The 22450-nt window shown below is 57.0% G+C and overlaps 1 protein-coding gene across 5 annotated transcripts in view; it reads left to right on the top strand.

Moving 5' to 3' along the window:
* CXXC5 (CXXC finger protein 5) overlaps positions 1-22450 on the top strand; it is a 54360-nt gene that overhangs the window by 27983 nt on the left and 3927 nt on the right. Inside the window, exon 1 of one of the 5 annotated variants that reach the window (XM_032336539.1) lies at positions 17373-18056. The exons of the other annotated variants lie outside the window; for them this stretch is intronic. The gene's annotated coding sequence lies outside the window, so the exon portion shown is untranslated. Of the gene's footprint in view, positions 1-17372; positions 18057-22450 lie in introns of those variants that run through there. 5 annotated transcript variants of the gene reach the window in all.

Below are 22450 nucleotides of genomic sequence, written 5' to 3'. Positions count from 1 at the left end.
CCTGTTGACCCTGATGGGAAAGACCCAGGCCCTCCCCTGCCTGACCCACCTTCTCCAAAGCTAGATGGGGAATTGGCTAGTGGGGCCTGTGGACCCAGGCGAGATTGGGCTTGGCCCCCTTTCTTCCTGGGGGTGTTAAGATCTTGGTGGCCTAGAATTTTTAGTCGCAGGAATTCAGAATCAGAATGCCTGGAGCAGAGGGATTCTCTTCAGGATTCTTGTCGTGTTGGGATTCTAGAATCACAGAACCATGAGTTTTACTGCAAAGGAAGCGTGAATGGTCATGTTTCAATCTCGTTTGACGCCAGGAGATATTGAGGATCTGAGAGGAGGGGCTTCCCAATGGTGCCCTCAAGTGACATGAGTCTGTACCTGAGACAAAAACTCAGTTCTGCCTCTGGTCTGCCCTGTTTTGGAAATCCGGCTGGCACAGGGAGTGGGTTGTGTGGGCCCAGTCAGGGAGCAGGGGGATGCGGCTGGCCTGTGGGCACAGGAGGGGTCCTCACGGCAGTGCCCACCCACTCGCTGCCCACCCGCCTGCTGCCCACGCTTCCCGAGGCACCAGTGTGAGGAGGAAATGCCGGCTGTTGCTTCCAGCGACAGCCGGCAGGGCCGGGCGGCTTCCCAGCTCCCCCTCTGATTCATGGCCGCCTGCAGCTCCCCCCTCCCTTGGGGGCCTCAGCAGCCCCATCTGTGCAATGGGGAGAGGAGGCTCTACCCCAAAGTCTAGCGTCACAAAGGCAGTACATTTGGGGTTCTTTTTCAGGACCACCGTGAGGCTTTGAGAATGTTGGGGGGATAGCCTGGGATAGCGAGCTGGGCGTTTGGACCCAAAGCACCAAGCAGTTCTGCTTGGAGTTACCCCAGTTCCTCCAGTAGTCTGGGGGTGCTGAATGGGTTCCTGGGACAGAAAAGTGAGGTAGTGGTAAGAGGAATAGCACTGGCAGAGGCCTGGGTCACCAGGCGCTCGCTCGCTCACTCGCTCTCTCTTTTTTTTTTTTTTTAAAGATTTTATTTATTTATTTGACATAGAGGGAGATCACAAGTAGGCAGAGAGGCAGGCAGAGGGGAGGGGGTGGGAAGCAGGCTCCCCACTGAGCAGAGAGACTGACCCGGGTCTCCAAACCAGGACTCTGAGATCATGACCTGAGCCGAAATCAGACGCTTAACACACTGAGCCACCCAGGCGCCCCTCACCTGACTCTCCTGACCTCGATATACCCATCTGCAAAATGGAGGGCATTATTCCCTGAGGTCTCATTCAGTGTCTAGACCGCCTGGATATGTACTGGATGGTGGCAGTACTAGAGTTGCCTAGGCAAGTAGCAGAGCGGTGGGGCAGGGAGGAGGTCTCTCTGGCTACAGACAAGGGGTTAGGAGTGTGATATAGCTGCAGGGGTGGCTCTGGGAGAAGGAATGAGGTAGGGGGAGATAAGGCGCCTGCCAGCACGGCAGCGTCCAGCGGAAAATCCCAGCCGTTCTCAGGAAGTGTTTCCTCCACTGGTCTCCTGGGAGGGAGGCAAGGCAAAGCAGGAAGGAGGGTAGTTGGGGGCAAACAAAGTCCCACAGCCAGTCCAAGTGGAGATGTCCCAGGCCCGGCAGCTGGGCCGGTGTGCCCCTCGCACTGCAGGAGGGCTGGAACGCACCCCCCACCATGCTCTAAGGCTGGGCCTGTGGTAGGAGGCCAGGGCTGCCAGGAGGGGCCGGGCCATAGTCCAGATTTCAAAGCCTTCCCCAGGGGCCTTGTGGTGCCCTCCGCCCTGTCCTGAGCTGCCGCCGCGGGGGTGGCAGATGCTGTTTCATCGGCTGAGGCGAGTGGGAGGCCTCCGGAAGGTCCTCCTGGGAGGTTCCGGGGGACAGTGGGGGTGTCAGCAGCTGCCGCCCAGCCAGAGCTGGCTCACAGTGGCTTCCCAGGTCCCCTCAGTACCCCAGGGTTGGGGGCCGAGGATGGTGCTTTGGAATTGAGACTGGTCCTCCCTGCCTTTGCTCCCTTCCTCCCCCATCGCCCCCCCCACTGCCCACCAAGCTTCTTGGCTCTGGCCCCCTCCCATCCCTGGCTGCGTCTGCAGAGCCCCCCGGGGAAGGCAGGGGAGGAGGCGCAGCGGGCTCAGAACAGCGGGTGCCCGCGCAGCCAAGTATTTGCGCGAGCTGTCAGAGACAGACAGGCATGTGGGGAATTTGGTGCGTGTGGGGCTGGGGGAAGCAGCCGGGTGGGCAGGCAGGCAGGAGGAGGGAAGGTGGGGCTGTCTCCCCCGCCTGTTGAACCCTGCAGAGACCACCGTTCTCCCCAGCCCAAACCAGAAGGTACCTCTGGCACTGTCTTCCTGCCTGTACCAGTACGGTGAGACAGGGACCCTGGCTGGGGTCTGATAGGGTGTAGACGCCGGGGAAGGGGGTGCCATGTTGAGGACTGGAGCTCGGGAGAGGCTGTCTGGTGGAGTGTGGAGCCAGGCAGGAATCCGGGTTGTGCCTGACTGTGGCCTCCAGGAAATAGCAGCTGTCATGCTCTTGTGTCCCCCCACCCCCACCCCAAACCTGGCACAACTTGTTTCCTGGCCAGGGTTCGGCTGGGGCAGATTGGAGGGGCCTGGTATTGCCCAGGCTGGGTGAGGAACAGGCTGGGTGGAGGGGGCCATGTTCATAAGCCTACAGGTACTTGGGGTGCTGGGCAGGCCTCCCCAGCCATTCTTTCACTGAAGCAGGTTGGAGTCACTTGGAGGAGGGGATCTTGCCCCTTATTTCCCTGGATGGAGACCCCAGTTCAGTCACCTTTGTGGTCTGCTCTCCAGCAGTACCTGTTAGGTGTGTTAGGGCCTAGAGCTGAGTAACACTTGATGTTTCATATCTGAGAGCCCAGAGAGGGGGATACACTGGCCTAAGATCACACAGTGGGCTCCCCAGCCTCCTCCCTGCCCACATGTGGGTGGGGCCAGTAGGAAGAGGTGAACTTGGGGGGTTTGCTGGGGTGGGGGGACTATATTTAGTCAGCCCTGCAGAGCCAGGGGGCCCCTGGGAGCAGCTGTTAGTGGGGGGGCAGACAGAGGCCTGAAGCTGCATTTAGTCTGGACAGAAATATCCTCCCCCCACCCACCCACCCACTGGCTGGGCGGCCAGGCTGCGGGCTTGTCCCCTGAGGGGCAGCTTGCCTGGGCCTGGCGGCCGGCGGGACAGGCAAGATGACCCGATAGGCTTTTCCCAGCTCAGGTTTCGATGAAACAGGAACCGGAGCTGCAGCCTGGGCTGTGGGGGCCAGGGCAGCTGGAGCCGTGGGGGCCGGGGCTGCCTCCCCCAGCTCCCCGCTTCTCTCTGTGTTGCAGGCTCCTGTTCTCCAAGGCCTGGGGAAGCTGCAGGTTATTTATCAAGCCAGCCTCCCTGCCGTGTCTGCCTGCGCCTCCCCTTACCTTACACCCCCCACCCCCACCCTGTGCTGGCGGCCATGAGCCCAGCAGAGCAGGGTGAGCTGGGCGGGCAGGCGGCAGGATGAGCTCAGGAGACGTGAGTCACCCCATCCCCAGCAGCCCCACGAGGCCCTGCGGCCTGGCAGGCAGAGTGCGCTCACGCACTCCCCACACGGCACACCCCGGGGCACACGCTTGGGACAGACACGCTCACTTGGCGCACGTAGTTCCACATAGCCCAGTGCACACAGCTCACACACACGGTGCAGGCCAGGTCACATAAGCTGTGGCCACCCCGGAAGCGTGATCATGCTTACACTCACAGCCTCTGGCAAACATGCAGGCAGATGGACATACATAGTCACATGTGGGCGTGCTGGACTCCCCAGAGGACCCCATACCCCACGCCAGTGAAGCAGTTGTAGGTCTGCTCCATCCTCGGGCAGGAGCCCACAGCCACACAGTTCCCTAGGATTGGGCCCGGAGCACCAACACAGTGGAGCCTGGTCTGTGTGTGCACACACGTGTGCACGCACACACACAGCACAGCTGGGGCTCCACGTATCCACATCCCCCCCGTTAGGGTACACGAAAGAGGCCTGATCCTTGGCCATGGAGAGTCAGCTGGATTCTAAGGTGTGTGCCAGAACAGGGGTGTTTTCTGCCATTCCCCAGGCTGGCTTGGCCTTCTCTGGGGGAGGAGGTCCGAGTCTTGGGCTTGAAAGTGTTAAACCCATCCTGCCCTCCAGGTTGGGGAACTCTGACCTGGGCAGAGCGGGTTGGGGGTAAGCTGGGGAGAGGTGCAGAGGAACCAGGAAGAGGAAAGGTCTGGAAAAGAAAAGCTGTGGAAAATCAATTTTCCACGGAGTGCCAAGTGGCCAGCTGCTGCCCCCACTGAGGGGGCCAGTTCCTTGGGAGATTGGGGGGTGCTGGAAATGGGGGAAGGGACCCCCTTGACCTAGTGGGCTGTGCCCCAGGACCCTGCCTGCTCACCCTGGCATGTGTGGTTCTCTGTTCCCTTGTCTCCCATGTCTCATTATTTCCCCCACCTTGCTTCCAGTACCCTGAGACTTAGAATTCAGACATATTTCCTGGTTCTTAGTCTACTGGCCTGCAAAATGGGTACAGCGCTGACCTGAATACAAGGAGGGACTGGGCTGCTGGGTTGGTGGGATGCCCTCAGGGAGCCTGTAAGCTTCTGGGGCTTGTGTTCCCTGGACTGGGCAGAACCGAGGGCATACTTCTTTTTCAGACATTGAAGAAAACACCAGTTTTCAGGTGGGAGAATTGAGTCTGATGGGACTGACTTCATGGTTGTGAAGGCCTTTAGACACAGCCACCCAACATCCAGACCACAGATCATTCTGGGTCTGCAGGATTGAGAGAGCCCAGGGAGGTTCAAGGGGCAGGTGACTGTTAAGGACTCAGGCCCGGGCTAGCTCCCGCCTCCTGGCCACACGTAAGTCTCTCACAAAGGCTTAGACAGTGGTCAGGGAGGGGAGAGGAGCCCAGGCATCCTGAAGTAAACAAACAGCAGTGGTCAGTCAGGAGGACTGGATGTCCCCTGAGCCTTGGACTCTCAAGTTGGACAGGCTTAGGCTCCAGACTTGGCTTGGTCACTGCCTACTTTGCAATCATGGGCCACTCTGACCTCACTTTTGCCACCTATGAAATGGGTATGAGCCTTATCTGTGTCTCAAAGCTGTAGGACCTGAAGTAGGTGGTGGGGTGTGGTTCTCACTATGCCACACCTGGATCTCCAGGTGAGTCCGGACCTCCTCCCGACCTGACTGCTCCACCAAAGCTGGACTCCTTAATTAGCTGTCTTGGATTTAGCCTTCTTTTTTGTTGTTGTTGTTGTTTTTTAAGATTTGTATTTATTTGACAGACAGATCACAAGTTGGCAGAGAGGCAGGCAGAGAGAGAGAGGAGGAGGAGGCAGGCTCCCTGCTGAGCAGAGAGCCTGATGTGAGCCTCGATCCCAGGACCCTAGGATCATGACCTGAGCCGAAGACAGAGGCTTTAACCACTGAGCCACCCAGGCACCCCTGGATTTAGCCTTCTTGAGGGCTCTTCTCAGCTGGGAGTGCTGAGGTGAGGAAGTGAAGAGGCTGACCCTAGGGCTGCAGGGAGGAGGAAGCATGGGAATGGGTTGGATCCAGGGAGAGGAATGTGGAGTCCTTGGTTGTCTGGACACTCCAGGAGGGCTTTACACTATGGAAGGAAACAGAGTCACCTGTAGTTCTCGGGCATTCTCAGTTCCCCAACCCCTCAGTACGCAAGGCCACAAGTTAGACTCAGCAGGGACTTCCAGGTGCCAACTGAGTTTTTTGCAGTGTGGTGAGGGGCCTGGCACACACTCCTGTGAAAGGGTGGTTGGGACCATTGGAGATGGAAGGAGCGCTGACCTAGAGCAGGTTGTGCTGGGGCCTGGGGCAGAGGGAGCTTGGCAGGATGTATAGGTGGGTTTTTCCCGTGGTCAGAAAAGGCATGCGAGCTGGGACAGCTGAGTGCTGCCCTCCTTGCAGACCTCAGACCTCTATCATGCGCTGGTCTCCCCCTGTGTTCCTGCTGGGAAGAGGGTGGGGGAGGAGTGCTCTCCGCTGGGCTGGGGAAACTGAAGCCCAGGGATTGGCTCAGACTCAAAGGCAAACAGTGACAGAAGCGGGGCCACAACCCAGGTTACCTGACACCCCTGGCTTGGACCATCCTTGCCATTCTTTTGCTGCCTGGTGATGGCAGTAAAAATAATAAGAGCCATCATTTCTTGAACGCCTTTTGTATGCTGCGCTACATTAAGAACTTAGGTCCTCTCTAGGACCTTGACAAGGGTGGGGCTGTCATTGGGTGCATTTCACAGACCATGGAATGGGCTTAGCAAGGTCAGGCAACTCCTCTGAGGTCACCTAGGCTGAGGGCCACAGAGGAACCCAGATTCCAAAGCCCACTTGGACTTTATGATCCGAATCTGTGCCTCAGGGTGGGCGTGGTGGGGTGGGGGTCCTGCCCATCCTCCATAATCACATGACGAGTAATACGCCTAATTGCGTCAGCCTCCTGCCCACCTGTGCCCAGCCCCGGACTGTCCTGGGGACCTCTGCTCTCTCAGGGCACTTCCTAGGTGTGGGCCCAAGGTCCTTGGGACTGCTAACTCTTTAGGCCTTGGAAGGGTGAGCCTCCCACATGCATTGGGAGTGGGGTAGGGGCTCAGGGGATGCACCGGGGAGCAGACTGAGACCCCTTAGGGTTTGGGGGAGCTCCTTACATATAAGTTCTGGGAAACTCAGTTGCTAGGGTTGTGGGAGCCGCTTAGGGGCTGGGTCAGGGTCCTATACCTCTCCCCTGCCCCAACCTCCCACCTTCTTAGGGGCTCCTTTCGCCTCTCGGGAGCCCTGCACAGAGTAGTTGAGAAAGTGCCCTTGAGCTGGGGATACCTTCTTCCACACACAGGGACAGCCACAGCAGTGACCCCAGTCAGTGTGCCTGTTAGCCAGAGATAGCACCAGGAACAGTGTGACCCTAGGTCAGGGCTCACTAGAGGTCACTGAGTCAGGTTTGTGTTCTGGAACTAAGTACTGGTCTCACATGGAGGGGCATACTCTCTGGGTTTAGGGTCCCAGACTGTGTGGCAAGTCACTTCCCCTTTCTGGTCTCAGTTTCTGCATCTGTGAAGTGACCGAGAGTCTGCCGGGCACCTTCTCTGGGGAGGGGATAAGTGAGTCAGACACACCCACATGCTGTCGCCTGGTGTTCCAAGGTCCCCCATGCACAGGGTTCCTGCAGCCCGCACATTGGCCATGGGGGTGGAGGGATCCAGAGTTGGGCCAGTCTGGATTTCAGTCTCACTTTCGCCATTCACACTCACTTCCCCACTCGGCCCGGAGCCTCAGTGTCCTCATCTGTGAGATGGGCAGACCATGGTGCTTACATCTGTAGGCCGCTGTGGGAGTGAAACAAGGTAGTGTGGACAAAGCACCTGGCACAGATTCTGTTGATGGTGTTGACAGTGGAACCCCCGCATATACCCTGAGCTGTCCTCTTGGTTGCTGTCCACCCCCCCCAACCTCGGTCCTCCGGGATTCTGGGAACGAGACAGCGCCAGTCTGCTGGCTCAGCCAGCTTGGCCACTGACCTTCAGAGCACCCAAGCTGTCAAGGCCGCCTGCCTGCCTGCCTGCCTGCCTGCTGGGCGGGCAAGGAGGGGCGCCAGCCAGTTCCTCGCCCAATGCTACCCGCCCCTGCTCCCACTCTCCTCTACCTCTCTGCGCCTGTGTGTGAGCTAATTAATCTCAGCCCCTTTGGGAAATTAGAACGCTGCAGCCGCGGCCTTCTCAGCCTCGCAGTGCCTGTGTTGCTACTGGGCCCTGCCAAGACCCACCGTGGTTTGGGGGCACGGGGTGGGGGATGGGGGCAGCAGGATGAGCTGGGCAGACCTGAGTCTCCCTGAGCACCCCCACCTCCTGACTTGGGGTGGGGGTGGGCTCTGGCTTCTCTGCTCTCTCCCCTTCCAGACAGCATCCATAAGGACAGCAGGCAGTTGCTTTGCAGGGGTGAAACCCAACCCCCAGCCCCTCCATACCCTGGTCCTGTGGCTGATGTGGTCATCCCTCACCCCACATTCAATCTCATGGCGGGGTCCTCTGGCCTGCCCAATGCGGGCTGATGAAGATAGATGTAATTATGGAATTTTGCTTGGGAAATTAATTTGAAAAAGTTAATTAATTGGTAGTTCCGGAGGTGGAAGGCTCCACGCCCCACCAGTCCTAGTGACGTCAGTGCTGACCTGCCTGAGACGTGCTGCTTCCTGGGCAGGCTGGGGAGAGGGACCCCAGTGACCCGGTTGGGCAGTCCTGGTGGAGCAGGCAGACACACATTGAGGAGTAAGAGACAGACTAGTCTCCTTCCCCAGAGTGGGCCCCTGGGAAGTGTTGACTGGACCTGCTGGGTGAACTTGAGCATTAGAGAACTCAGCCACTTGTTAGCATGTTCGACAAGCCATTGTCAAGCTTCTGTGTACCAACTGCAGTGCCTCAAGTGCCCGCAGCCCGCGCAGACAGCTGAATGTTGTGTCCACTGCTTACAAATCCCTTTTTTCAAAACCTCTAAACTTCTACACAAAGGGACAGTATAGGTCCCTTGTGCAGATACAGCAAATGAGGCCCAGAGAAGCTGTGACTTGCCCAGCTCTTCAGCTCTGTCCTCCAGCAGGGCTCGTTTAGGGCGTGTACAGAGCTTCGGCTTCTTCCCAGGGGAGGATTGCTCCCACAGGCAGCCCCTCCTCAAGTGTGGGTGGTAGGGCCCTTAAAGTTGACTTTGTTCCCAAAGAAGAGAAGGGGGCCACCAACCCTGGCGCCCCCGTACCATTGTGCCTCCTCCCCCCACCCTACCATCAGACATTTGTGTTGTCCTTTGTGTTCAAGTAGGGGCTTCCTCCACCATCCCCCCAATCCTTGCAGTGACCCAGTTGTGTGAGGCAGGAGGTCCTATGCCCCCAGGAATTCCTAGGGTACATAGGGACCCCATTCCTAGGACTTTGTGGCAGGGCCCCTGACCACAAGACTGACCAAGTTCTAGTGTCTGGAGAAGTGTGGGCTCTGTACAGGCTTTGTCCAGACTGAGGAAGGGTCAGGGCTGGGGCAAGAGGTGGCCATCTATAAAATAGGGAAAATGGAAGCCTTATGGGCCCCTAGAACAGGTCAGAGGTACTGACCTGCAGGAGGCCAGCAAGGTGAGGAACATGAGCTTGCAAGAAGTTTGGACCTGGTTTCCTCCATGCTGTGTGGCCTTAGGCCTTCACTTTTCTGAGATATTTCCCTCATCTGCGAAATGGCGATGATCACATAAGCCCACTTAGAGGGCTGTGGTGAGGCCCAAGGAGGTGTAATCACTTGAAGTGAATGTCCTTGATACCAGGCTGGGTGGGAGAGCAGGGAGCCAGTGGGACTGGGCTGGCGCCAGGGCCTGAGAAAGCCAGCAGGGTTTTTTTTGGTGGGGAAGCTGGTGCACGTAGTTGGGGCAGAGGAGCTTGAGGACTGGAGAGGAGGTGATACTTGGAGCAGACCCCCAAGAGCCAACAGCCAGCAGCCCCGAGCCCTGGGGCCCTCTGGGGGGAGTCATTCCGAACCACATTAACTCCCTGATGGGTTAAGCACCTTACCTCAGGACGTCTCCGGGGTCCAGGTGGGCCCGGAAGTCCATTGTGTAAGCCTCACCTCTCTTTGTTTTTCAGAATAAAAGTGGCCATCCCAGGCAGGATGAGCTGGGCATTTTTGCATCCCACATCACTCTGATGGTCGATAGTTCTGAATTTTCAAGGTCTGATTCTAGACGTGGGTTTAAGCAGGCCACGCCCATTCCCTGAGCCTCATGTGTAAGATGGGTATAGGTCAGAAGGGAGCAGCTTTTTCTGCCCACCTCACCTCCAAGAACTTCTGGCACTTCCGTCCAGCACGTTAGGCCCTCAGCATGGGCTGAGTGCTCAGGGCCCTCTGTGCAGACTGTTAAGCCCTTATTCGTGTCTGTCCATCTTTCCCCTAGACTGGGCGTTCCCTGAGGGTGTGGTCTGTGACATCTCTGCTTGCATGCCTAACTCGGAGTTAGTGCTAGATGGGGATTGTAGGGCTCCTGTTTTCCTATTTTACAGACAGAACAGTTAAAGCCCTGTGAGGACATTGCTCAGCCAAGGCCAACATTGCCTTTTGAGGAGCAGAGCTAACCTAGCCTGGGTGGGTTGTGTGATTGCTGGTGGTGCATCCTGGGGTCTTTTTGTAGGCCCTGGGTACCTTCCCTGACTTCTCTTGAGACCCACCTGGCAGGTAGCATTCCCACGCTCCAGCCTTGAGCCCCGTACTCTGGACAGCCGGGAGGGAGGAGTTCTGGCATGAGAGTGTCAGAGGGCAGACCTTAAGGTCTCCAAGCCTCAGTCTCTTCATCTGTAAAATAGGAGTCTTGGTACTTCTCCGTGGCGGTGCTTGGAGGTGGGAAAGTGGTTTAAAAAAAAACGCATTTGTTCTTCCCTTCATGCCTGGAACATAGTAAGAACTCCTTAAGTGTTCACTGTGGTTATTATTATTGTTGACACTGTTACTCTGTTATCATTACATTATTATTCATGCTCCCAGGGCCCCAGCAGCTGCAGTGGCTCTGGGCCTGGACACAGAACTGGGTCTGCAGAGAAGGAGTTACAGTTTCTAATTAGTGCCCCAAGGAGAGGGCCTGGGTTTTTATTTTCGCTGGAGGATCCCACCTGCCCAAGGCTTCCCCAGCCCCTGTCATCCCCTCTCCAGCCTCAGGTAGGGGGCCTGGCTCCAGGCAAAAGCCTCCCCAAATTTCCCTTGCCACCCCTCCACCCCCCACCCCCCCACCCCCGCGGCCTGGCAGACCTCCGGGGCCATGAATCATTTATGAGGCAAAAATGAAACCAATTAAGGACAAACTTTGAAAGCCTCTAATTGCTGCGCCTGGTGGCACCGAGGAATGAGGGGAGGCAGGCCTGCTCGGTGCGGAATCTCCTTGGCCCGGTCCTTCCCAGGCCGCCCGTCCCACCGCGTCTCAGGGCGCCGCGTCCTCCCGGCTCCCCGCCGCCTCCCGGCCGGCCGCGGACGTGCCTGCGCGGCTCTGGCTGCGGCGTCTGCCGCCCCGGCGCCCGCCCGGGTCCCAGGCCGACTAATTAGGCCCAGCTCCCCTCCCCGCACCGCCCGCTGCAGGCCCGAGGTGATGGCGGCTGTTCCTGCCGTTCTGGGGCCTGTGCCCCAGAGCTGGCCGCGTTTCTCCTGGCGGGAGCCAGCTCTGCTTGCCTGGCTTAACCCGGCTGAGCCCAGGACGCCCTGTCCCTGAACTGGGAGGCTGGGGCGCCCCCACGTCTCCACGGTGGGGTCTGGGCATGCGGAGGCTGCCGGAGGTGCTGGGGCACATGGTTGGACAGTCGCATTCAGTCTCAGGGAGAGAGAGAGACGCTCTCAGAGATGGGGGAGGGGGGTGGCGGAGTGGTGGCTGTTGAGAGAGGGAAGCTGGGAGATGCAGGGGAAGGGGTCCGGGGGTACTGAGCTCCTGAGGTGTTGCACCCTCCTGGGGGAATCCAGTTCCTCCTCAGCTTTGTCAGGAATGCAGTGACCTTATGCAGATTCCTTAGCCTTAGTTTCCCTATTTGTAAACTCTCAGGACAGACCAATTTTCTCTGGGATTTGGGATTTGCGGAACTGCGCTCTCAACACCCCTACTTCTCTATCTTTCTCTCTCTCTCCCTCTGTCTTTCTCTCTCATGAGCTGGGAGAGGGTGGAGGTCAGGGTCTGGAGTGTGGACCCAACAGGGTCCATCTTACTGCCATGAGCTATGGGCACGAGTGACCAGCCTGCTCACTGTGCTGAGGGCCAGGCAGGCCCTGGGCACTCAGGCACGTTGTTTGCTGAAACCAAATTTCTGTGCTTGTGTTTTTCCATAATTATATTAGCAGGTGGGATTTTTCCTCGGGGAGGCAGTGGGAGGGGGAGCGTCGTGGCAGTGTCCCCGCCTGCTCTGAGCGTGAGCTCACACTCGGCTCTGCCCGCCCGCCTGTAATGATTTTTTAATTATGCAGCCAGTGCTCGGAATTGTTAATCCGCCTCCAGCCCAGCATCCCCTCCTGTAGCTCACACCCAGCCCCGCATGGGTGTCCCCAGAGTGGTGGTGCCCAGCCTGGTGTCCATCGCTGAGGCCACAGACCTCCACCACAGTGGGAGAGAGAGGTAGGCCAGGAAGGGCCCGCAGGGGCGGCTCGGTTCCATATGCGTGTGACAGAACTTGGAGGTGGTGGGGCCTGTGGCTCTCTTTGTCCTCCTTCCCTCCTTTGGCCCCAGCGTGGCTTACATCCTCCAGGACAGCTGTGGCTCTGGAAGGGGGCAGGGGAGTGATCAGTGCCCACCCCTGAGTGGTGTGGCCACACCCATTTCAGGGACATCAGCCTGACTCTCCAGCCTTGTGTGACCCCAAGGACACACACAAGTATGATCTTTGTCTTTGTCGCACACACACAGTCACACTCTGCCTCCCTTCTGCACACACACTCAGCCTCACAGCGACACAAGCACAATGGCATGCTCTGTGTTTCACACAAACGTAGCCACACCTGAGGACTGGGGTGCCCTCGGGAGACCACAGTGCTGCCTCCAGTGCCCTGCCCCCACTCCCTTGCCTCTGTACCCTCCCCCCACCAACTGGGACGCCCTCTGAGGCCGCCCTTCTCCCGCCTGGTGGGGTGGCTGCCTGTGGCTGGGGCCTGCCTGGACATCCATCGACCTGGCCTGGGGGAGGTGGCAGGGGGTGGAGGGTGTTCTCTAGCACCGTGGCGAGGCTCCTCTCCAGGCACCCAGCTGTGGCATCTGTCAAGGTCAGATAGCGACTCCGGAACCAGCCGGCTCGGCCCCATGGCCCCTCTCGCCTCATTATTTTTGTGTTCCGGGGCTGCGGCGACACCTCCCTCCTTCCTCCTCAACCTCCTGCCTCTTGCCTGCCTCCCCCACGCCTCTGCAGGGAGGGCCTGCAGTCTGGGGGCTTTTGTTTTCCAGTTTTTTCCATACTCAGGCCAGGCGGGCGGGTAGACGCTGGTCAGAGCTGTAGACGCTGGTCAGAGCTGTTTGGTCTTGAATAGCAGAGAGGCAAGGAAGGTGACTCCCTCGTGGCTGGGACAGGCTTTCGGCTGATGGAACCCTAGGTTGGTTTCTCAGGGGGACAGACTGAACGTGGGTGGAGCCCAGCCCCCACCACAGCCCCGGCACACCTGTGGGCAGCTTCCTGTTTCCATAGGGGCCCCAGCACCTGGCATCAGTTCCTGTCTGCACCATCCCCATCCCAGTTGGGCCCCACACTTGCACCTCAGAACCCTCAGAAGCCCTGATACAACTCAACAGTGTGTGCACACGCATATGTGTGCGCACATGTGTGTGTGCATACACACACTGGTAAACATGTGGCAACAGTGTGTTGACGCTCACAGACCAGAAGAACCCACAAAAGTCCAGCCTTCATGTAAACCACTGTAGCATACACATACGCACACTCAGGCATGTACTTAACATCCACAGGTGTAGCTAGCACACGCTCCACGTGCACACACGAGGAGGTCACACAAAGACCTTCTCCTGTACTGGCATATAAGCCCTGTGAATACATCAGTGTTCCAACCCACAGGGGGCTGTCTGAGTCTGCACATACACCTGAGCACAACCACAGTCCCCACCGCAGACATACACACACACACACACACACACACACACACACACACACTCATGCATGTACCCTATCTGACGCACCTTTTAAGTGGACACAACACAGATCTCCTAGTTGGTGGTGGTGCTCCTCACCGTATGCACTTTAGCCAGAGCTCACTGAGGCCCAGTGTTCTGTGAGCACATTTATACCACCCAAGGGGCTTTTGTCCCTGACATGCTGAAGGGAGCCTGAGGCCTCCCCCTTGATGTGCTCTGTCCAGGGAGCCACAGGAGAGTGGGAAATGGCAGTTGACAGATGGACTGTCCTACTATCCTGGCCAGCCTCTTAATGTACATCAACCTGGGCCCAGGAACACCCAGATGGAGGGAGAGGTGGGGTTCCAGGCACTTTGGGGGGACTTGTGGATTCTGGCAGAGAGGCAGGCTCAGGGGGATGGCCTCTCAGGTTCTCTCTGGGTCCCTGCTCACCACTAGCCCCCAGTCAGGGTGTGTAAGTGTGGGGAGTGTGAGACATGGGCAAACTCTGGGCTCCCCAGAGTCTCTGGGGTAGGCCTGGCCATCCACCCCTTCCGCCGCCAGCTGTGGACCGCTGTGACCACCCTTGAGAGGGGGAGCTGGAGGGTTAGCAGTGACAGGGCCCCTCACCACCCCCCCCCCCCAGGAAACTCAAAACCCCGGGCCAGCCGCGGGTGGCGGCTTGGGGCAGGCACAAAGACGGCCTCTGTGCGGCCCGGCTGGGCTGCCCACAGGATTCTGGGGGAGGAGGCAGGAGCCGGTTTCCGTCCCATTCTGCTTCCTGCGGAGGCCGCCGGAATGCCCGGAGCTCTGGCCCAGCCTGGCCCGTCCGGCCCACCCGCAGCCCCTTCCCCTGTCTTTTCCTGGGCCTTAGGGTAGAGCTGCAGACTTCCCTGCAACAGTGCTGTCACATGTTTTGCCCAGAGCCCAAGAGCCGCCCACGCGCACCCCAGAACCCCTATGCTGGGCTGAACTGGACCTCAACCTCCCACCATGATTCCCCTTTCCTGGTCCCTCAGAGCCTTGGCCAGTGTTGGAGAGCCAGGCCTTGGAGTCACACAGACCTGGTTTCAAATCCTGCCTTTGCTGCCTATTGACCTTGTGACCTTTTGCAGGTGACTTGACTTCCCTGAGTCTCAGTGGCCTCATCTATATTTCTTCATCTATTTGAAGAAATTCAATGGGAAGATGTGTGTAAATTAGCACGATACTGGTAGAGTGAGTGTGCAACACGAGGGTCTGTGATTATCATGTCCTCTGGGGAGATGATAGCACTGGGAAGGACCTAGATGCCCCTCTCCCCAACAGGCCTCATAGGGTCTCAGCCCCAGAACCTGTTCAAAACCTTCTCTCCAGACTTCAGTTTCCATGTCTGCGGATCACTTCATGGGCAGATTCAGATCCTCTGGGATTTGTGGGGTTGGAGGGGGTCACCATCTGGAGTCTTTTTTCTTGTGTCTCTGCTGTTTTCCTCGGTCCCTCAGGGATCACAATGGGGTGTGGAGTAAGAACTGTGCTCCATTTTACAGATGGGAAACTGAGGCTCACTATGGGGAAGGAAGGGCACAGTCAAATCAACAGGAAGAGACGGGATGGAGCCACAAATCTAGACCTTAGAATTCTGGTCCCCTGAATTGTCCTGTTAACACCCTTGCTCCTCACACACAAGCCCTAAAGGACAGATCCCCCCTCTTCTAATTCCTTGGCCCAATTATCTCTGAGCTAGCTTTCCTCCCCTGTCCACCAGGAGGAAGATCCTAAGTTAGTGCGTGGCCCTGACCCCAGGTTGATGTCAGCTCAGATATTACTTTGGGAAACATTAGCCTAGATCCAGAGGGTCCCCATTGGAGAGGGCAACACTTTTCCCTACCTCACAACTGCTTATTGAATTGCTTGCTCTAAATGGGCCAATCATCGTCCTCCTTCAGAAGGTGTGTAGGAAGATTCAGTGAGACAAGGCATACAGCGTCTGGCACTCAGGAAGTCCTCCTTCCTTAACATAGTAACTTATCCTCCTGGTTCCAGGTTGCATCTAGAGAAACTGACTCAGAGGCCATCTGCCAAGGTCACCCAGAGGAAAGGGCCTTCCTGATCCTTTGACTATTGTAGAGAGGGAACCTGGGCTGACGGAGGTGCCTGGTGGGGAAGCTTTTGTCTTTATCAGAGGTGTCCCAGATCACTCCCTAGAGCCCCAGGACGGGGCATACCTCCTGGCTGGGGCCTCAGTGTTCCTTTCCATAAAATGGGCTGACTCCCTCCAACTGTTTTTTGGGAGCTCTGTAAGGGAGAATAGAGCCCCATGGACTCCTGGGGTTTTCTTTAGCATGTTTCCTTCTTCAGGCAATGGGGTTGTGTCTGCCTTAGGTGGAGGGTTCTAAGAGGGTCAGGGAAGTAGGATTCTAGCCTAGCCCCCTGTTCTGTCTTAGGGAGATTCTAATAGTGCTGAGGGCAGGCTTTGCCCCAGGCCATCTGCTGGGTATTAGTAGTGATCAGTGTGTGCTCCTGTGTGTTCATCTGTAGTTGGAGATGTGCCCCGTGCTCTTGGGTGAGAACTGTCTTTTTCCCATATCCAAGGCCACTGTCTCCATGTGCATCGCCTTGGGCCTGAGTAGAGCTTCTTTCCCCTTCTGGAAAGTCCCTAGGCTGAATCATGGAAATCAGAGATGACGCCCCCACCCCCTGCCTCCCCAGCTTGCTCAGCCTCAGCTCCGTTCAGCCACCAGAGCCTATGGTCTGTTCTCTTCATCACCACTGGCTTGCCCACCATCCGTCTGTCCCTCAACTCCCTTGGAAGCCAAGACCAGCCACCATTGTGGGTGGAGGGTCATGAAGAGGGTGTAACAGGAATGTCAGAAGTACACAGGGAGGGGCGCCTGGGCTCACTGGGTGAAGCCTCTGCCTTAGGCTCAGGTCATGATCTCAGGATCCTAGGATCAAGACCCGCGTTGGTCTACCTGCTCTGCCAGGAGCCTGCTTCCCCCTCTCCCCTCTGCCTGCCTCTCTGCCTACTTGTGATCTCTCTCTGTCAAATAAGTAAGTAAAATCTTTAAAAAAAAAAAAAAAAAAAAGTGCACAGGGAAATTAGGGAGGAGTGTAAAGAGCTAGACGGAGTGTGCAAGTCGGCAGTGCTGGCCTGCCCGGACAATGGCAGAATGGTGTGCTGTGCTAGGCTGCTGGCTTGGGATCCTCAAGGACCCACTGGAATGCACCCTCCTCCAGGAAACCTTCCCTCAGCAGGAAAGACGGCTGGAAGTTTGTTCTAGCCAGCGAAGGAGCAAGAGAGGGATGGCACCTTGCTCAGACCCTGCCCTTGGCTATAGTGGTGATGTAGCACAACTCTGTAAACTTACTAAAAATCATTGAATTGGGGGCACCTGGGTGGCTCAGTGGGTTAAGCCTCTGCCTTCGGCTCAGGTCATGATCCCAGAGTCCTGGGATCGAGTCCCGCATCGGGCTCTCTGCTCAGCAGGGAGCCTGCTTCCTCCTCTCTCTCTGCCTGCCTCTCTGCCTACTTGTGATCTCTCTGTCAAATAAATAAATAAAAATCTTTTAAAAAAAATAAAATCATTGAATTGTACACTTCTAAATGGATGAATTTTATAGTGTGTAAACCATGCCTCAGTAAAGCTGTGTTTAAAAAATCCTACCCTTGGCCTCAATGCCCTGCCCACTGGAGACCCTGCCAGCCTCACAACCATACTTCACACCCTCTTCCCCATTTTTTTTTTTTTTTTTTTTTTTGAAACTCTACCCTCAACGTGGGGCTCAAACTCCCCACCCTGAGATCAAAAGTTCCACGTTCCACTGCGTGCTGTCCCGACAGAGCTGGCCGGGCTCCCCTCTTCCTCTTTTCTTAAGAACTATTTCAGGCTCATGTCCCCTTTGGTAACCTCCCCTCCCTTTAAGTCACAGGCTAACAGTTCCTTCCTCCAGAAAGGCCCCCAGTGCTCCATTTGGTCGCCTTCCCGCGCTCATTTCATATTGGTTCATGTGACCATTGGCCCAGCCCTTGTGTGCTCCTTCCCGGGCAGTGCCCAGTCCGAATCCTCCACTGTCTCCCCAGTACTGCAGGGCGTGGGGCTGCTGTTGGTTAATCAGGAGGAGGGGGCGTGTGCAACCTGAACATCTAGAAATCTCACGGTGGGCCACCTGTGTGCATGTCTGTGTGTGGACATCCCTCCCCCCCCACCCCCAGGCCTCTTCCCCCACTGCTGTCTGGCCTGAAGGACTCAGGCTCTGTCTGGGGGGTGTGTCCTGGTTCCCCTGGGGCTCAGGGTGGAGTGAGGGCATTACCATCACCTCTGGTGACCTCATTGACAGCTGGTATTATGACGTCGCTGGCCCAGCATTCCGGGTTCCTGCCTGGGCATCTCCAAGCCCCCCAGGTGAAGACACTCCCCTGGGGTCTGTGACAACTCGCCCCCCCATCCACATAAAGGTGACAGGCATGGTAACAACCCTTTGGGGGACAGTCGGGACAGATGGGTCACCATGTCCTGGGCTACTTTGTCAGTTGCATAGGTAGAGCAAAGGTGGTCACACAGCAGAGTGACTCATACTTGGGCTCTGGGTTCAAATTCTAACCAGTCATTTGACCTTGGCCTGACAGTTTGATCTTCTTTGAGCCTCAATTTCCTCGCCTGTAAAACTGCATAATAGTTCTTTTTTTTCTTTCTTTTTAATATATTTATTTATTTATTTATTTGACAGAGCGAGAGAGCAGAAGTAGGCAGAGCAGCAGGCAGAGGGAGAAGCTCCCTGCTGAGCAGGGAGCCCAATGCGGGGCTCGATCCCAGGACCCTGGGATCATGACCTGAGCTGAAGGCAGAGGCTTAACCCACGGAGCCACCCAGCACCCTGCTTAATAGTTTCTATTTCCCAGGTTTCCATGTAAAGCTTAGGAGCACAGGGCAGGAGGATATAGTCAGTGCTCACTAAATGCTTTACTGATAGGTTTACTTAGTTAATTGGACTCTGAGGTCACTTGGTCCTGGGAGCTGGTTGGAGAGGGGTGGTTCTGTGTCTTCTGCAGCTGGCTTGAACCTGGAGTAGAGGCAGAGGGATGGTCCCAGTGTCAGGAGAGCGGCTCCAGCTTTGCCCACCTGTCTTCCCAGCTTAGCCAGGGAGCTAGCGCCCATAGGAGGTTGGGGCCTGAGTCCAGGCCCTGAGGCCAAGAACCCATTGACCCTCAGCCTCCTCCCTATCAGTCTCTGCTTTGCAGCCTTGGGCCAGAGTGGGCTGGGGTCCACCCGGCCCCCACCTTCCTCTCAGAGCCACGGGCATGTCCAACTGCTTTCTCTTGGTCCCCAGGCCCCTGAGTCTAGGATTCTCCTCGGTGCTATTTCCATGTCTGTCAGACCCTCAAGTCTCCCAAGTTGGGCTAGGAGCCTTGGATCTCTGTGAGCCCAGTCCCTCTGTTTTCTGCTTCCGTGAGGCTCTGTTCTCTAACCTTGACCCTTTGCCCTGTCCTCTCCAAGTCCCTCTTTCTCTGACCCGCCCCTCAAGTTCTCTGTCTCATGATCCTCTATCTGTACCACCTGTCTCTGTTCTTTTGCTGCCGTGTCCCCCTCTGCCCCCCAGCTCTCAGGACTGGTTCCCCCTTCACCCCCCTCCCTCTGCTCTGTCCCCGCCCGTCAGCCCCTGGTCCCAGCTCCCGGCCGGCCCGGCTCCTGCATGGACAAAGGGGTCCTTTGTGGGCTGACCGCGGCTGGCAGGGCGGCGGGGCGCTGGCTCCGCATTGCTGATGAAACGGAGCCCTTTGTTGTCCCTCCTCAGGCGCAGTATTTCTTTTTGGGGGCTGGATGCGTTCCTGGCAGGGCCGATGATGGATGCGCCCGCCGCCGCCCGCCTGCCCGCCAGCTTTCCCTCCCGCTCATTCCCGCTCCGCTTCAACGCAACCCCAGCTCCTCCCCTGCTGCCTGGGCACTGCCAGGCCCTTCCTGGTCTGGGAGGGGGCTGCTGTGTGCCTTGCAGTAGAGGGCTGACGCCTGGGAGAAAGGTCTTATGTCCTTCCCTACCTTCAGTAGGGCAAACAAACCCTGTGGTCAGTGGTCCACTGGGACCAGGTCATCAGCTTTTCCCAGGGTCTAAAGGAGAAAGATGAGCCAGATATAGGGGCAAATTTGGAACAAGGTTAGAGACTTGGCCTTGGGACTAACTAGATGTTGTATCTGCCCCACTCTGGGGTTTGAGGACAGAAGTTCACCTGGGTGCCAGTACCCCTTGTTTGCTCCCCACCTTCTGCAGCTGGGAAACCAGCATCTGCCTGCAACACCTGTTTGATGACATATCACGTCCTCTGCTCCATAGCTCAGTAGGTCCCAGGACCCTGAGGGGCTGGGAGAGGGAAGTCCCTGAGGAAGCACAGAAAAAGAAAAAGAAAAGAAAAGAAATTATCGGAGAGATTCAAAGAAGGGCCAAAGCTAAACAGAACATGAGATTTGGTCCCTACCACAAGACTCAGGGTGGAGACAAAAGCAGATAGACTGAGCCAGAGCTGCGGCCCTGAACACAGTCCCCGTGTTGGAGGGAGCTGACTTCTAATTGACCTGCCCGCCCTGCACACCGAGCCAGATCCCGGAGCCGGGAGGGGGGAGGGAGGAGAGCAAGAGCAGCGTTAATGCAGCTATCGATTTCTGCCACCAGCCAGCAGGCCGCAGAGGCGGGGACACAGAGGGGGGCTAGGGCGCAGGCTGCTCCCCTCCCCGCCTCTCTCCCACCTCTCCAACCCAAGGGCTCCTTCCTGCCTTCTCCTGTCTTTGCTCACTGGGTCTGGGCCTGCGGGCACCCTGTGCTCCAGGACAGAGTATTTGAGCTCAGATGGGGTGATGGTTGTTGGCCCTAGTCTCCAACACCTAGCCAGGGTCACTGCTGTCTAGAAGGGTGCTGATTTCTGAAGAAGGGTCTCAAGAGCCACCCTGGGCTTAGGCCTTAGCAGGTGGGACGGAGCATAGCTATCTTACGTGAGCCTCTTCCTCTTAAGACAACACTGACCTCTGTGGTACCCCCAGCCAGGCCCTCCTGGGTTTGTCCTGGTGGAATATGCCAGCTGGCCCACCCTTCCTTACCGCCCATCTACCTTTACTAGGAAGGGGTGTACATGGGGCCATTGCCCTCTAGGGAGAGGCAGGGAGCATCTGGCTCTCTGCTGAAGCCTGCCATCTTTGCCTCACTCAGATGGAGCTTTTCCTTCTACACTTGCTTCTCCTTGAGGCCACTCCTTAGCAATCCCAGAGCAGGGGGCCCTGCCGGTTCAGGGCCTCAGTTTCCTCCTCTGGAAGTGCAGAAGGTTGGACTACATGACCTCCCAGGGACCAGGCCCCGGCTGAGTTCTGTGACTTGGGGGATGGTGGGGTTGCCTGGGGACAAAGATGTATGTGTGCCGCCCCCAAGGCTAGGGCGGGACAGACCCGGCCAGATGTGCGCCTCCCCCTTGAGCCACCAGCTGCTCAGGCTGGGCCCTCTTCTCCGGTCTTCTCCCCCTCCCCCCAGGGTTGCTGGGCCACAGCAGGCAGGCAGGCAGGGAAGGGACCTTAGAGAGCCAGGACTGATGAGGAATCTGCCACTCCACTCCTTCTGGACAGTTCCTTCTAGAGTTCCTGGCTAAGGAGCCTGGTCAGGGAGCCCTTAATCCTGGGGCTTGAGCAGAGCATGCTTGTCCTGGGAAGGGGCACCTCAGAAATGTGGTTGTGGCCAAAGAACAGACTCTGTTCCCTGGAGGGTAACACTCACTCTCATTCCCAGCCTGCAGCAGCCAGAGGCCCCTCCTGCCCACAGCCTGCCCCTGGGCTCTCACTGGGACCTCATCCCAGACCCATCTGGGAGCCAGGCTGAAGCACAGCAGGGAAGCCTGTGTAGAGACAAGAGTGGGGTCTGAGGTAGTGATGACTGTTTTTGAGAGTGAGGAGGAAGCGTGTGTCAATATGTACACAGCATGTCCCCCTACTCTTACAGGAGAGGGCTTATCCTGTGGCACAGTGCTGCCTGCCCTCTAGCAGGAGGATACATGCTCCTTGAAATAGGGATTCTGTGCTCTATTTGGCAACCTCTTAAAGTCAGTTTCCTTTCCTTGCAGGATTTGTCAGAGCCTTGAGATAATCCATATGTATTTAGGAATTGACAAATGAGAGCCTTAGAGCAGCTTCCCAGACTATTTTTTTTTTAAGATTTATTTATTTACTTTAGAGAGCAAGCACGCATAGTAGGAACACAAGCAGGTGGAGGGGCAGAGGGAAAGACTCTCAAGCAGCCTCCCTGCTGAGTGCAGAGCCCGGCAGGGCTGTATCCCAGGATCCTGAGAGCATGACCTAAGCTTAAATCAAGAGTCAGACCCCCCCCCCCCCCGCCCCCCAATGAGCCACCCAGGCATTGATTTCTGGTCTACACCTTCAAACTTTGCAGAGGCTATTCCAAATCCTTTTGTAGATGGGTCAGAGAAGGAAGATTAGGAAACAGAAGGTGACTCTATAACCTTCTGAGGTTAACAGACATTTCCAGTTCTTTCCTACCCCCCAGCCCAGGAAGAACTGGCCAGAGATCTGAGCTGTACAGATCCGGGCTGAGCCTCTGCCATGACACTTGGTAACTGTATATTCATGGCCAGTTCTAACCCTTGTGTAAAATAGCCACTAATACGAAATGTGCTTGTGAGTCTTAACTGAAATAGTACAGAAAGGGGCATCTGAGTGTCTCAGTCACTTAAGTGTTTGGAGTTTAGCTCAGGTCATGATCTCAGGGTTGTGGGATCAAGCCCCACATGGGGCTCCATGCTCAGCGTGTTCCTATCCCTGTGTTCCTCTCTCCGCTCATGCTCGCTCACTTTCTCTCTGTCTC

This window comes from Mustela erminea, chromosome 3, assembly GCF_009829155.1.
Source record: "Mustela erminea isolate mMusErm1 chromosome 3, mMusErm1.Pri, whole genome shotgun sequence".
Taxonomy (NCBI): Eukaryota; Metazoa; Chordata; class Mammalia; order Carnivora; family Mustelidae; genus Mustela; species Mustela erminea.
This window is presented reverse-complemented; position numbering and strand designations above follow the sequence as displayed.